Here is a 12871-nt window from a genome sequence, read left to right as displayed (position 1 = left end):
GCAACTGTTAGAAAGGCATGATCAATTCTACATCTGTGTAAAACACAACCTGACTTGATAAAGACTCAGGATGGTACAGTTGTACCTTGATCTGAGACTGTGAAGCATTGCTCTTGGGAGAGACAATCCATGTGAGTCCTGAGCACCCCTGTACATCCTTGCTGTGTGCCAGGAATGCAAGGCCCTTTTCTCAGAGTTGTGCTTGCAGCAAGCAACCTTGAGGCATGAGGTAACATCCTCTGGACAAGCACAGGCTTGTTTCCATGGTGAATCTCCCAACTCCGTGTTCTTCTCCTGTAATGCACACCACTATGTGTGTTAGCAAGTATCTGTCATGGGCTGAATTGTTCCCCCCTCCCAAATTCATATGCTGAAGTCCTAACCCCCAGTATATCAGAATGTGGTCATATTTGGAGATAGGGTCTTTACAGAAGTAATTAAGTTAAAATGAAATCATTAGGGTAGGCCCTAATCCAGTATAACTGGTGTCTTTATAAGAAGGCGAAATTTGGACACTCTCTTGTACAGGTAGAAGATGATATGAAGACACAGGGAGAAGGCAGCCGTTTACAAGCCAAGGAGAGAGGCCTGGAACAGATCCTTCCCTCGTGGCTCTCAGAGGGAACTAGCACTGCTAACATCTTGATGTTGAAACTCAGCAGGACCTTTGGTACCCTCTCACATCGTTTGGGACTCTCTGTGCCTCGCATCTCTTGAAGTAAAAGAGGTTTCTCCTGACATCTTCAGGTTTCTCCCGAGTCTCAAAAGGCTGGCTAAAGAGTTAATGATTAGGAAAATATGAACATATAATAATAAAGAATAACTGTTGGGCCAGGAAAGTAAACTGGTAACAATTTAAACAAAAGATCAGCCATACAGCAGAGTCACAGGACCTTTAGTTCGTCCATGAAGGACATAGATAACAATGTCTGAAGCACATTCCTAAGTTGTTTTTACAGAAACTAGACTCCCACCAGATGGAAACAGCTGACCATAAGTGCGTAGACTCCAGACCAATTGGGATCAGAAAGTTGATGATGTTGACTCTGGAAACATCACCCTGTTACCTCATTGCCAATCAATCAGAAGAATGTCCACGAACTGATCAGGCACCCTGCAACCCACATCCCTAATGGTGCCTTAAAAAACCCTTCCCTGAAAGCCATCAGGGAGTTCAGGTCCTTTGAGTACTAGCTGCACATTCTCCTTTCTTGGCACCCTGCAATAAACGTACTTTCCTTCACCACAACCCGGTGTCAGACTGGCTTTGCTGCACATCAGGGAAACTGACCCAAATCCAGGGTCGGGATAATCTCAAATTTCTAAACTCCAGAGCTGTGAGACAACAAATTTCTGTTGCTTAAACCACTCAGTGTGTGGTACCTTGTTAGCCCTAGTAAACTAATACAGCATGAGACTCCATGGGACTAGGGTGGGAGGAGGGAGGGAGGAAGGGGACATGGAGAACTGGAGTGAACATCATGTTGACAGTGACTACTGCTTTTGCTGTGAGTGATAAAGTCCTACATCTCTGACCCAGGAGTCTGTATCTTTTGCCAGCACCCAAGAAACAGTAACAGACTGACTCGCCAGCTACAGGAAGAGTAAATTCCAGATCCTTTGGGGTTCCTGACAACTGCTGAGTAAATTAAATTTAACTGATGTTTTTCTTCCCTCAAAATTGATTTTCTTGATTCAATACATTTAACTGACAGTAGAAAGCTCAACATTTGTTGGATTTTGAATTCCTCACCCTTATCACATGGTTAGGGGAGAATTGTTTTTTAAGTGCATTTTTTAGTCATCTAAGAAAACAACTTGTTTTCACAAGGTAAGAGGAAATAGATGGTCCATCAAAATTACATCTGCACGGTGCTAGGCTCAATATTATTTTTGGTATAAGAATGAATTTAACATTAAATGGAGAAGTTACCAGAGACAAACTTTGAAAATAGTGCCCTTACCAGGAAAATCTTGTATTATTTTGCTAAACATTCAAATTAAATGACATAACACCATTATTAGAACCCATAAGCTTTCCTCATCCCTGAAATACTGTCTGAAATGTATTATATTCCAGGACCCCAGTTTGGATGACCTCTTAATAAGTTATCTTCAAAGTTGCTCCAATTCAGTTCTCTCAAGTAAATATAAGAAGATCTCTAATTTCATTTAAGTGGATTTGACTGTACCTGTCTTTGAGTCAAAAACTAAAAACTTAATTTGAAAGGCTTTTAAATGCTTTCATTAAGGAAAGGAAACCCGAGAGAGCATATTTACGGGCAAGACAGCCAAGGAGTGATCTTTGAACACTGCATGGCTTTGTGCTAGCTGCACATTCCCTTACTCTGTTAATTCAGCCCATATATATAAATTCATATTTATAGCTTATATATATAATTATATATATAATTTTTTAAAATTTAGAGATGAAATGTACTTTACTTTAGAGCTGACATATGAGACATTAAGTAACATGTCCAAAGTCCGTTACTAGCTAGTTACAGAGTTGGGCTTAGAACCAAGGTTTCCTGATTGAATTGATCTAGTCAGCGTAAAAAGATGCCACAAAATGAAAATTTCAAAACTTATTCCACATAACATTCTTGAGTAGATTTGACTGCTCACCAAAACTGCTAAATTTGTTCACCATAATTCTGCTTCATACATACATTAGTCTCATTCTTCTCCTTCTTCAATATTATGACTTTCTCAATTTGGTACTACCTTCTTTCAACAATTATCTCATGGTTAGAGAAAAGGCACAGGCTTTGGCCTAAGATCAGCTCTGCCCACTGAGATGTTTGATCTTTGGAAAGTTACTTAACTTCTTCAAGTTTACTTTCTATTCAGTAAAATAGGGATAACACTTCGCAGGGTTGTTGTGAGAATTAAATGAATAATATACTAAAACATCTAACAGCTAGCTACTTTACACAAACTAAGCACTTGATAAATATTAGCTCTGAATCCGTATCTTTATACATTGAAGCAACTTCTTTATCTTCATCACACTCTCCTACGCATCCTTAACAGTCAAATTATCCCCACTTATTATTCCCATTTAATGCTTATGAGTTTCATGTAACGGTCAGATATAGGTCATATATCTCGGTATTTTCTATTCTCTGGCATCAAATAAATATTGGGAATTGTCCCAAAGGAGGAACCTACCGGTTCATTTGTAGTTACTCTGTTATCATGGAAGAGTGATTACACTGTAAATTCATACTATAGTAGGGCCCTTATTTCTTACTGTAATTCCTTCTTAGTGGGGTGCCCAACCAGTTGCACTTTTCTTTTTTATATTTTCCCAAGCTTTCTTCTATACAGGCTGAGAAAGAAGACCCAAAACTGGGAGCTGAGTTTTCACAGTTTACTGGTTTAGTAGTCCACTTAACTTTGGTAACAGCCAATCAGCTGCTACCAAGTATAGAAGCATGCTTAGAAAAATCTAAAGGACAGGCAGTTGGAATTTCCAATTAACTGCCTCTTCAAAGAGCACCAAAGATCATTTTCTGTGTTCACATCAGTGTCCTGAAGGAAGAGTGGGACTTAAAAGAATGAAGACCTTATTGATAGAGTAAGCAAGAAAATTAAATACACAAAGCAAAAAGATAGGAATGAGCTACTTGTGCATAGGAATCAGTAAGACCAAATGATATGCCAATCTGCTCTTCAGGTTCATTCTTGTGTAAATGTCCTTGGTGGGGTTGATTATACCCACTCAGCCTGCCTTTGACCAGTGGGCTGAGACTGAACCTTTCTTACTTAGCACCCTAACTAGTCATCAAGGTCACAGAAGCTAACAAATAATTTTTTAAATGATGATAATAAAACCTGCTTTACATTCATGTTTTCCTTCAGAAGTCCCTTCAAATGGCCATGTAGAATCTGCTTATACCCATATCATGAAATATAGCTGGTATCTGGGTTACCTATTCCTAAAGAGCCCATGTGAGAAAAACTTTCTCTCACATTTTCTGGTGACTTTAACTGAAAGAAAAAAGTTACTCCTCAACCTGCAACAATGTGCAAAACTCAACAAAATCTCTCTCCCAATAAAGACTCAGTTCCTCCCCTATTAAGGGTAAGGATCTGCTTTCAGTCAGTTACTGTTGAATTACACTTTGATTTGAAGGAAAGCTCCCATAGCAGAGCTTTTATCTGTAACAGGAGAATGAAAATGTTCTTCTCCCTGGAAAACAAGACAGGCACGGGGCATCTAGTTAGGAAATTTGGGGACAAGGAAAGGGGCTCATTGGAAGGATGACTTTGACTTTTTCTGCAATTTTTCTCTGACTATAGAAGTGCTCATTGTGCAAAACTTGAAAAATACAAACAGGTACAGAGAAATTAATTACCCATAAACCAACAATCAGATATAAGGACTATTAACACTTTGACCTATTTCTACAATCTGTTCCCTACACATTTATGTGTTTCACATAGGATCCTTCTGTATATAGCTTCAGTATATAGCTTTCAGTCATTGTTATTCTGACCATTTTTTCATGTAATTCAACTTTAAAAATTTTTTTCACAATTACATATCTAAAATAACTACAATTTATTTAAACATAAGTCATTCAGTTGTTTCCAGTGTTTTCCTGTTATGAATAGCATAACTGAATAATCCTGAACAAAAATCTTTCCCTGCATGTAAATATATTTTTTTAGGATATAAATATATTTAAGATTCTTGGTATATGTTGGAAAATTGCTTTCCAGAAAATGCAGTGTTTGGGGCTTCCCTGGTGGAGCAGCAGTTAAGAATCCACCTGCCAATGCAGGGGACGTGGGTTCGAGCCCTGGTCTGGGAAGATCCCACATGCCTCAAAGCAACTAAGCCCACGCGCCACAACTACTGAGCCTGCGCTCTAGAGCCCGCAAGCCACAACTACTGAGCCCGTGAGCTGTGACTACTGAAGCCCACGTGCCCTAGAGCCTGTGCTCCGCAACAAGAGAAGCCACCACAATGAGAAGCCTGCACACCCCAATGAAGAGTAGCCCCCCACTCACTGCAACTACAGAAAGCCTGTGCGCAGCAACCAAGACCCAACACAGCCAAAAATAAATAAATTAATTAATTAAAAGAAAAAAAAGAAATGCCTGTGGGACATACAGTTAAGAAAAAATGTAGTGCTGAGAATTAGATATAATCTGTAATAGTTTGATAGGCAAAAAAGTATCTCATTGTTTTACTTTTTAAAATATTGGTGCAATTTAATATTTAAGATATGCTTGTTAGCCATTTTGTCTTCTATAAATTATCTGGACATATTCTTGACCATTTTCTGTTGGAATTTTAGTGTTTTGCTTGTGAAATGGTAAAAGAATTTCTTGCAATACTTACAATGAATATTAAACCCAATTAGTCACTTAATTTTGTTTACAATGGGTTTTGATACATAGTAATTCAAATCTGATGCAATCAAATTCATCAGTACTTTCCTTTGTTTCTGTTGCCTTATAGTTTCAAAGTCTACCCCCATCCAGAGACATACTTTTCTTATGCTTTTTGTGACCACCAAGATGGGTGGGATAGGGAAGGTGGGAGGGAGATGCAAGAGGGAGGGGATATGGGGATATATGTATACATATAGCTGATTCACTTTGTTATACAGCAGAAACTAACACAACATTGTAAAGCAATTATACTCCAATAAAGATGTTAAAGAAAAAATTTAAAGACTCAAAACGTTCAAAGAATAAAATAACAAGGACATTTTGATCACCCCAGATTAACATTACTACCAGTTTAAAAAAATTATTATGGGATATTCCAACATTAGAAAAAGATTCCAAACAAAATAAAAAGAAAGACTGTACAATCAGCCTCTTTGTATCCATCATCTAGCTTCAGTCCTGTTTCATCAATACATACACCCATTTATCATCCTCCTTCAGGATAATCTTGAAGATATCCTAGACATTTATACATATTTCAGTACATACTTCTAAGAGAAAATGACATTTTTAATTTATTATTTATTTATTTATTCATTCATTTATGGCTGTGTCAGGTCTTAGCTGCAGCACACGGGATCTTTGTTGACGCGTGTGGGATCTTTCGTTGTAGCGTGCAGGCTTCTCTCTAGTTGTGGTGTGCTGATTTTCTCTTCTCTACTTGTGCCACGCAGGCTCCAGGACATGTGGGTTCTGTAGTTGTGGCACGCGGGTTCCAGAGTGTGTGGGCTCTGTAGTTAGAGGCACAGAGGCTCTCCAGTTGAGGTGAGCAAGCTCAGTAGTTGTGGCACATGGGCTTAGTTGCCCCACAGCATGTGGGATCTTAGTTCCCTCACCAGGGATCAAAACCTTGTCCCCAGCATTGTAAGGTGGATACTTTACCACTGGACCACCAGGGAAGTCCAAAAATGACATTATTAAAATAAAACAAAACCACAATACTGGACTTCCCTGGTGGTGCAGTGGTTAAAAATCTGCCTGCCAGTGCAGGGAACATGGGTTCGAGCCCTGGTCTGGGAAGATCCCACATGCTGTGGAGCAACTAAGCCTGTGCGTCACAACTACTGAGCCTGCACCCTAGAGCCCGTGAACCATAACTACTGAGCCTATGTGCTACAACTACTGAAGCCTGTGCACCTAGAGCCCACGCTCTGCAACGAGAGGCCATCCAAATGAAAAGGCCGTGCACCGCAGTGAAGAGTAGCCCCTGCTCAATGCAACTAGAGAAAGCCTGCACGCAGTAACGAAGACCCAATGCAGCCAAAAATAAATAAATTAATAAAAAACAAAAAAAAACACAATACCATATCATGTCTTAAAATAATAATGATTCCTGGATATCTACCCAGTGACTGTTTTCATTTCTTCAGTATACCATTCTTAAATTTTTTTATAGTTTGTATGAATCAAGATCCAATAGGGTTCATCTCTGCAATTGGTTGATATATTTTTGAAGTTGTTAAATCCACAGATAACTCTCCTTTTCACCCCCATTTTCTCTCTCTTTTTCCTTGCAACTTATTAGTTGAAGAAGTAGTTCGTTTTAATGTTTTCCTCTGGATTTTGCTGATTGCATCATCGTGGTATCTTTTACACAGTAAGTTTATCTCATTTGTCCTGTAAATTGCTAAGTAGATTTAAATGCTTGATCAGATTCAGGTTAATTTTTTTGGCAGGGACACTTCATAGGTGGTGTTGAATACGGCTAACAGGAGGTACATAATGACTGGTTCTCTCTTTCCATGATACACCAGCAATCATTTATTGCCTAGATCTGTTAAATTCACTGGAGGTTGCAAGATGGTGATATTTTATCATTCATTCTTTATTCATTCACTGGAATACTTCTATAAAGATAAAATTTCCTTCACCAACTATTTGGTTACCCAGAGGAAAGACAAAATAAATGCTTCCTAAGGAAAGACAAAATAAATGCTTCATTCTTTTCCCTCACTTACCAGTTTTGATTCCCTAGCATTGGTTCCCTAGAATTGATTTTCTAGCATCCTCATAGAAGCAAACAATAAAATTTATTTTTAAGTATCATTATGAACTCATAGCTTTCTGTTTAAATATATTTCAGTGTTTCTATCCGTTACAGTTACTATCCGTACTGATGCTCAAAGTGTCCAATTTTTGGCAGGTATGGTCTTCTTAAAGTTGGCTCCTGAGTCCTTTTGACATGGCTCTACTTGAGTCTTTGATTGCTTGCTTTCTTCCCTTCTTCTAGGACAAAATATTCCAGGCTCACTTTATACACTTCTGTCCCAAACATAGGATCAGTCATTTCTGTATGGAATTCTGATTCCTTTTACTGGGAAATGGTATTTAGAAACCATAATTTGGGAGCTAGGCCAGTCTTAAAATATATATAAATATATAAACTTTATGGAAGATACATTGTGGCTACTCAAAACTGTATTTCTCCACATATTCACCAAAAAAATCACATAAATAAAGAGGAGAATTAATAAAACAACCCTAGAGCAACCACTGCACAGATATTACTAAGAATTTCAATTTACATAAAAGTAGAAAAATAAACATCTAAACCCAGCAGGATCAAATCCAGAGTCCACACCAGAGCAAAGTATGGTAGAGATTGTGTGGAAAAGAACAGAGGTTCACAGGAGTATAGCAGTGGTAGGATACAGGTGAAATCCTCTCTAATAGAGTTCTACCTGAGAAAAGAAATACTGAGAAAAGGTTTGAGAACTGGTAGATTAGAACACTCGTTTGAAAATCTCCTTGCAGTTTTAGGAAGGCAGCATTCAGAAGAAGGGGTAGCCTCTGAATGGGGAGGAATTTCTCAGATGTTAGATGGTGAAGAGAAAAAAGAAAGCAAACAATGGAAATTAAAGATCTTACAGAAACAAAAGAGAACCACAAAATCGGGAAACACACTGACCCCACACCCAAAAGTTTCCATCTACTTAAAAATTCAACTTCACTTTAGCAACAGAAGAGGATGCTTTTGAATTAAGAAACCTAGACAGAACCAATGTCATTTTCCACAGAATTAGAACAAATAATTCTAAAATTTGTATAGAAACACAAAAGACCTCAAATACTCAAAACGATCTTGAGAAAGAAGAACAAAACTGGAGATATCATGCTCCCTGATTTTAAACCACACTACAAAGGTATAGTAATCAAAATGGTGTGGTACTCGCACAAAAACAGATGGATCAATGGAACAGAACAGAGAGCCCAGAAATAAAGCCACACTTATATGGTCAATTTAATCTACAACAAAGGAGGTAAGAATACATAATGGGGAAAAGACAGCTTCTTTGTAATTGGTGTTGGAAAAACTGGACAGCTACATGCAAAAGAATGAAACTGGACTACACTCTCACACTGTAAAAAAAAAAAAAAACCAAAAAAACAAAAAACTCAAAATGGATTAAAGACTTAAATGTAAGACCTGAAACCATCAATCTCCTAGAAGAAAACATAGGCGGTATGCTCTTTGATATTGGCCTTAGCAATATGTTTCTGGATCTGTCTCCTTATGCAAGGGAAACAGAAACAAAAATAAACAAATTGGACTACATCAGACTAAAAAGTTTTTGCACAACAAAGTAAACTATCAACAAAAGGAAAAGGCTGCCTACTGAATGGAGAAGATATTTGCAAACAATATACCTGATGAGGGGTTAATATCCAAAGTAATCAAAAAACTTACACAACTCGACATAAAAAAACAAACAACCCAATTAAAAAATGGGCAGAGGACCTGACTAGACATTTTCCAAAAAAGACATGCAGATGGCCAACAGCAACATCAAAAGATGCTCAACATCCCTAATCATCATGGAAATAAAAATCAAAACCACAGTGAGATATTACCTCACACCTGTCAGAATTGCTTTTATCAGGGACTTCCCTGGCATTCCAGTGGTTAAGACTCCACACTTCCAGTGCAGGGGGCGTGGGTTTGATCCCTGGTCAGGGAACTAAGATCTCACATGCTGCATGGCACAGCCAAAAAAAAAGAAAGAAAGAATTGCTATTATCAAAAAAACAACAAATAACAAATATTGGCAAGGGTGTAGACAAAGGGGGACCTTCGTGCATTGTTGGTGGGAATGTACTAAACTGGTGCAACCACTATGGAAAACATTATGGTAGTTCCTTAAAAAATTACAAATAAAACTATCATACAACCAAACAATTTCACTTCTGGATATTTATATGAAGAAAATGTAAACAACTAATTCAAAAAGATACTTGTACCCCTATGTTTACTGCAGCACTATTTACAATAGCTAAGATATAGAAGCAAACTAAGTGTCCATCAACAGATGAATGAATAAAGAAGATGTGGTGTGTATATAAATACGTACAATGGAATATTACTCATCCATAAAAAGAATGAAATCTTTCCATGTGCGACAACATGAATGGACCTAGAGGGGATTTTGCTAAGTGAAGTAAGTCATAGAAAGACAAGTACCATATGATTTCACTTATATGTCAGTGTATATGGAATGTGGAATCTAAAAAATAAAACAAATGAACAAACATAACAAAAGAGTCCTAGACACAGAGAACAAATTGGTGGTTGCCTGAGGGGAGGGGAGTGGTGGTATGAATAAAATAGGTAAGGGAGATTAAGAGGTACAAACTTCCAGTTACAAAATAAATAAGTCACAGGGATGAAATGTACAGTACAGGGAAATAGTCAATTATATTGTAATATCTTTTTATGGTGACAGACAGTAACTCGATATATCATGGTGATCATTTTGTAATGTATAGAAATATTGAACCATCATGTTATAGACCTGGAACTAACATAATATTGTGAGTCAATTACACTTCAATTAAAAAAATATGTAGACACTGAAATAATGTATTAAAATGCTAATGACAGTTATCTCTGGGGGGTGGGATATGGGTGATTGTTGATTTTTACTTTATGCTTTTATGTATTTCTAGTTGTCTGCAATGAATGTGTATTCCTTGTAAAATTAGAAAGAAAACCAATAAATGTCACTACAAAATGTTTGTAAAATTAAAAAAAAAAAGAATTGAGAAACCAAATTTCATTAAAAGTAAAGTTTTCTATGTGAAAGGCACTGTCAAGAGAAAAAAAAACATGGAGTGGGAGAAAAAAAATACTGGGTTGGCCAAAAAGTTCATTTGGGGTTTTCCGTAACATCTTACAGAGAAACCCAAATGAATTTTTTGGCCAACACAATATTTGCAAAAGACACACATGATAAAGGACTGTTATCTAAAACATACAAAGAACTCTTAAAACTCAATAATAAGAAAACAGCCCGATTAAAAAATGGGCCACAAATCCTAACAGACACCTCATGAAAGAAGATATATAGATGGCATATAAGTATATGAAAACATGTTCCACATCAAATGTCATCAGAGAAATGCAACTCAAAACAATGAGATACCATTTCACACCTATTAGAATGACCAAAATTTGGAGCGCTAACAGCACCAATGCTGCGAGTATGCAAAATGGTACAGCCACTTGGAAGACAGTTTGGTGAGGTTTTTTAAAAAAATTTTTATTTATTTATCTTTTTACTTTTGGCTGCATTGGGCCTTCATTGCTGCACACGGGCTTTCTCTAGTTGCAAAGAGTGGGGGTTACTCTTCATTGCAGTGTGTGCGCTTCTCATCGCAGTGGTCTCTCTTGTTGTGGAGCACGGGATCGAGGCACACGGGTTTCAGTAGTTGTGGCTCGAGGGCTCTAGAGCACAGGCTCAGTAGTTGTGGCGCACAGACTTAGTTGCTCTGCAGCATGTGGGATCTTCCCAGACTAGGGCTTGAAGCCGTGTCCCCTGCGCTGGCACGCGGATTCTTGACAGTGGTGCCACCAGGTAAGTCCCTGGTGAGTTTTTAACAAAATTAAACATACTCTTACCATATGATCCAGCGCTCCTTGGTATTTACTCTAAGGAGATGAAAACTTAAGTTCACACAAATACTTGCACACAGATGTTTATAGCAGATTTATTCACAATTGCCAAAACTTAGAAGTAACCAAGATGTCCTTCAGTTGGTGAATGAATAACTAAACCGTGGTACATCCAGACAGTGAAATGTTATTCAGCACTAAAAAGAAATGAGCTTTTTACATGGAGGAAAATTAAATGCATATTACTTAGTGAAAAAAGTCAATCTGAAAGGCTACTTATTTTATGATTCCAACTATATGACATTCTGGAAAAGGCAAAACTATGGAGACAACAAAAATATCAATAGTTGGGCTTCCCTGGTGGTGAAATGGTTAAGAATCTTCCTGCCCACATATATACAATGGAATATTACTCAGCCATAAAAAGAAATGAAATTGACTTATTTGTAGTGAGGTGGCTGGACCCAGAGTCTGTCATACAGAGTGAAGTAAGTCAGAAAGAGAAAAACAAATACCATATGCTAACACATATATATGGAATATATTAAAAAAACGGTTTTGATGAACCTAGGGGCAGGACAGGAATAAAGACACAGATGTAGAGAATAGACTTGAGGACACGGGGAGGGGGAAGGATAAGCTGGGACGAAGTGAGAGAGTAGCACTGACATATATACACTACCAAATGTAAAATAGATAGCTAGTGGGAAACAGCTGCATGGCACAGGGAGATCAGCTCAGTGCTTTGAGACCACCTAGAGGGGTGGGATAAGGAGGGTGGGAGGGAGATGCAAGAGGTAGGGGATATGGGTATATACGTATGCATATAGCTGATTCACTTTATTATACAGCAGAAACAAACACAACACTGTAAATCAATTATACTCCAATAAAGATGTTAAAAAAAAAAAAGAATCTGCCTGCCAATGCAGGGGACATGGGTTCGAGCCCTGGTCCAGGAAGATCCCGCATGCTGTGGAGCAACTACGCTTGTGCGCCACAACTACTAAGCCAGCACTCTAGAGTCTATGACTCACAACTACTAAGCCTGTGTGCCACAACTACTGAAGTCCATGCACCTAGAGCCTGTGCTCTGCGACAAGAAGCCACTGCAATGAGAAGCCTGTGCACCACAACAAGGAGTAGCCCCTGCTCACTGCAACTAGAGAAAGCCTGCATGCAGCAACAAAGACCCAATGCAGCCAAAAAGAAAAAAAAAAAATCAGCAGTTGACAGGAGCTGGCAGTGGGGAGGAAGGTGTCAATAGGCAGAGCACAGAGGATTTTGGCAATAGTGAAAAATACTCTGTATGATATGATAATCATGGATACTTGCCATTTTACATTTGTCCAGACCTATAGAATGTTCAACACCAAGAGTGAGCCCTAAGGTAAACTATGGACTTTGGGTGATTATGATATGTCAATGTAGGTTCATTAGTCGTAACACATGTACCACTCTGGTGGAGGATTTTGGTAATAGGGGAGGCTATGCATGTGTCAGGGCAGGAAT

Source organism: Pseudorca crassidens, chromosome 1 (genome assembly GCF_039906515.1).
Source record: "Pseudorca crassidens isolate mPseCra1 chromosome 1, mPseCra1.hap1, whole genome shotgun sequence".
Taxonomy (NCBI): Eukaryota; Metazoa; Chordata; class Mammalia; order Artiodactyla; family Delphinidae; genus Pseudorca; species Pseudorca crassidens.
This window is presented reverse-complemented; position numbering follows the sequence as displayed.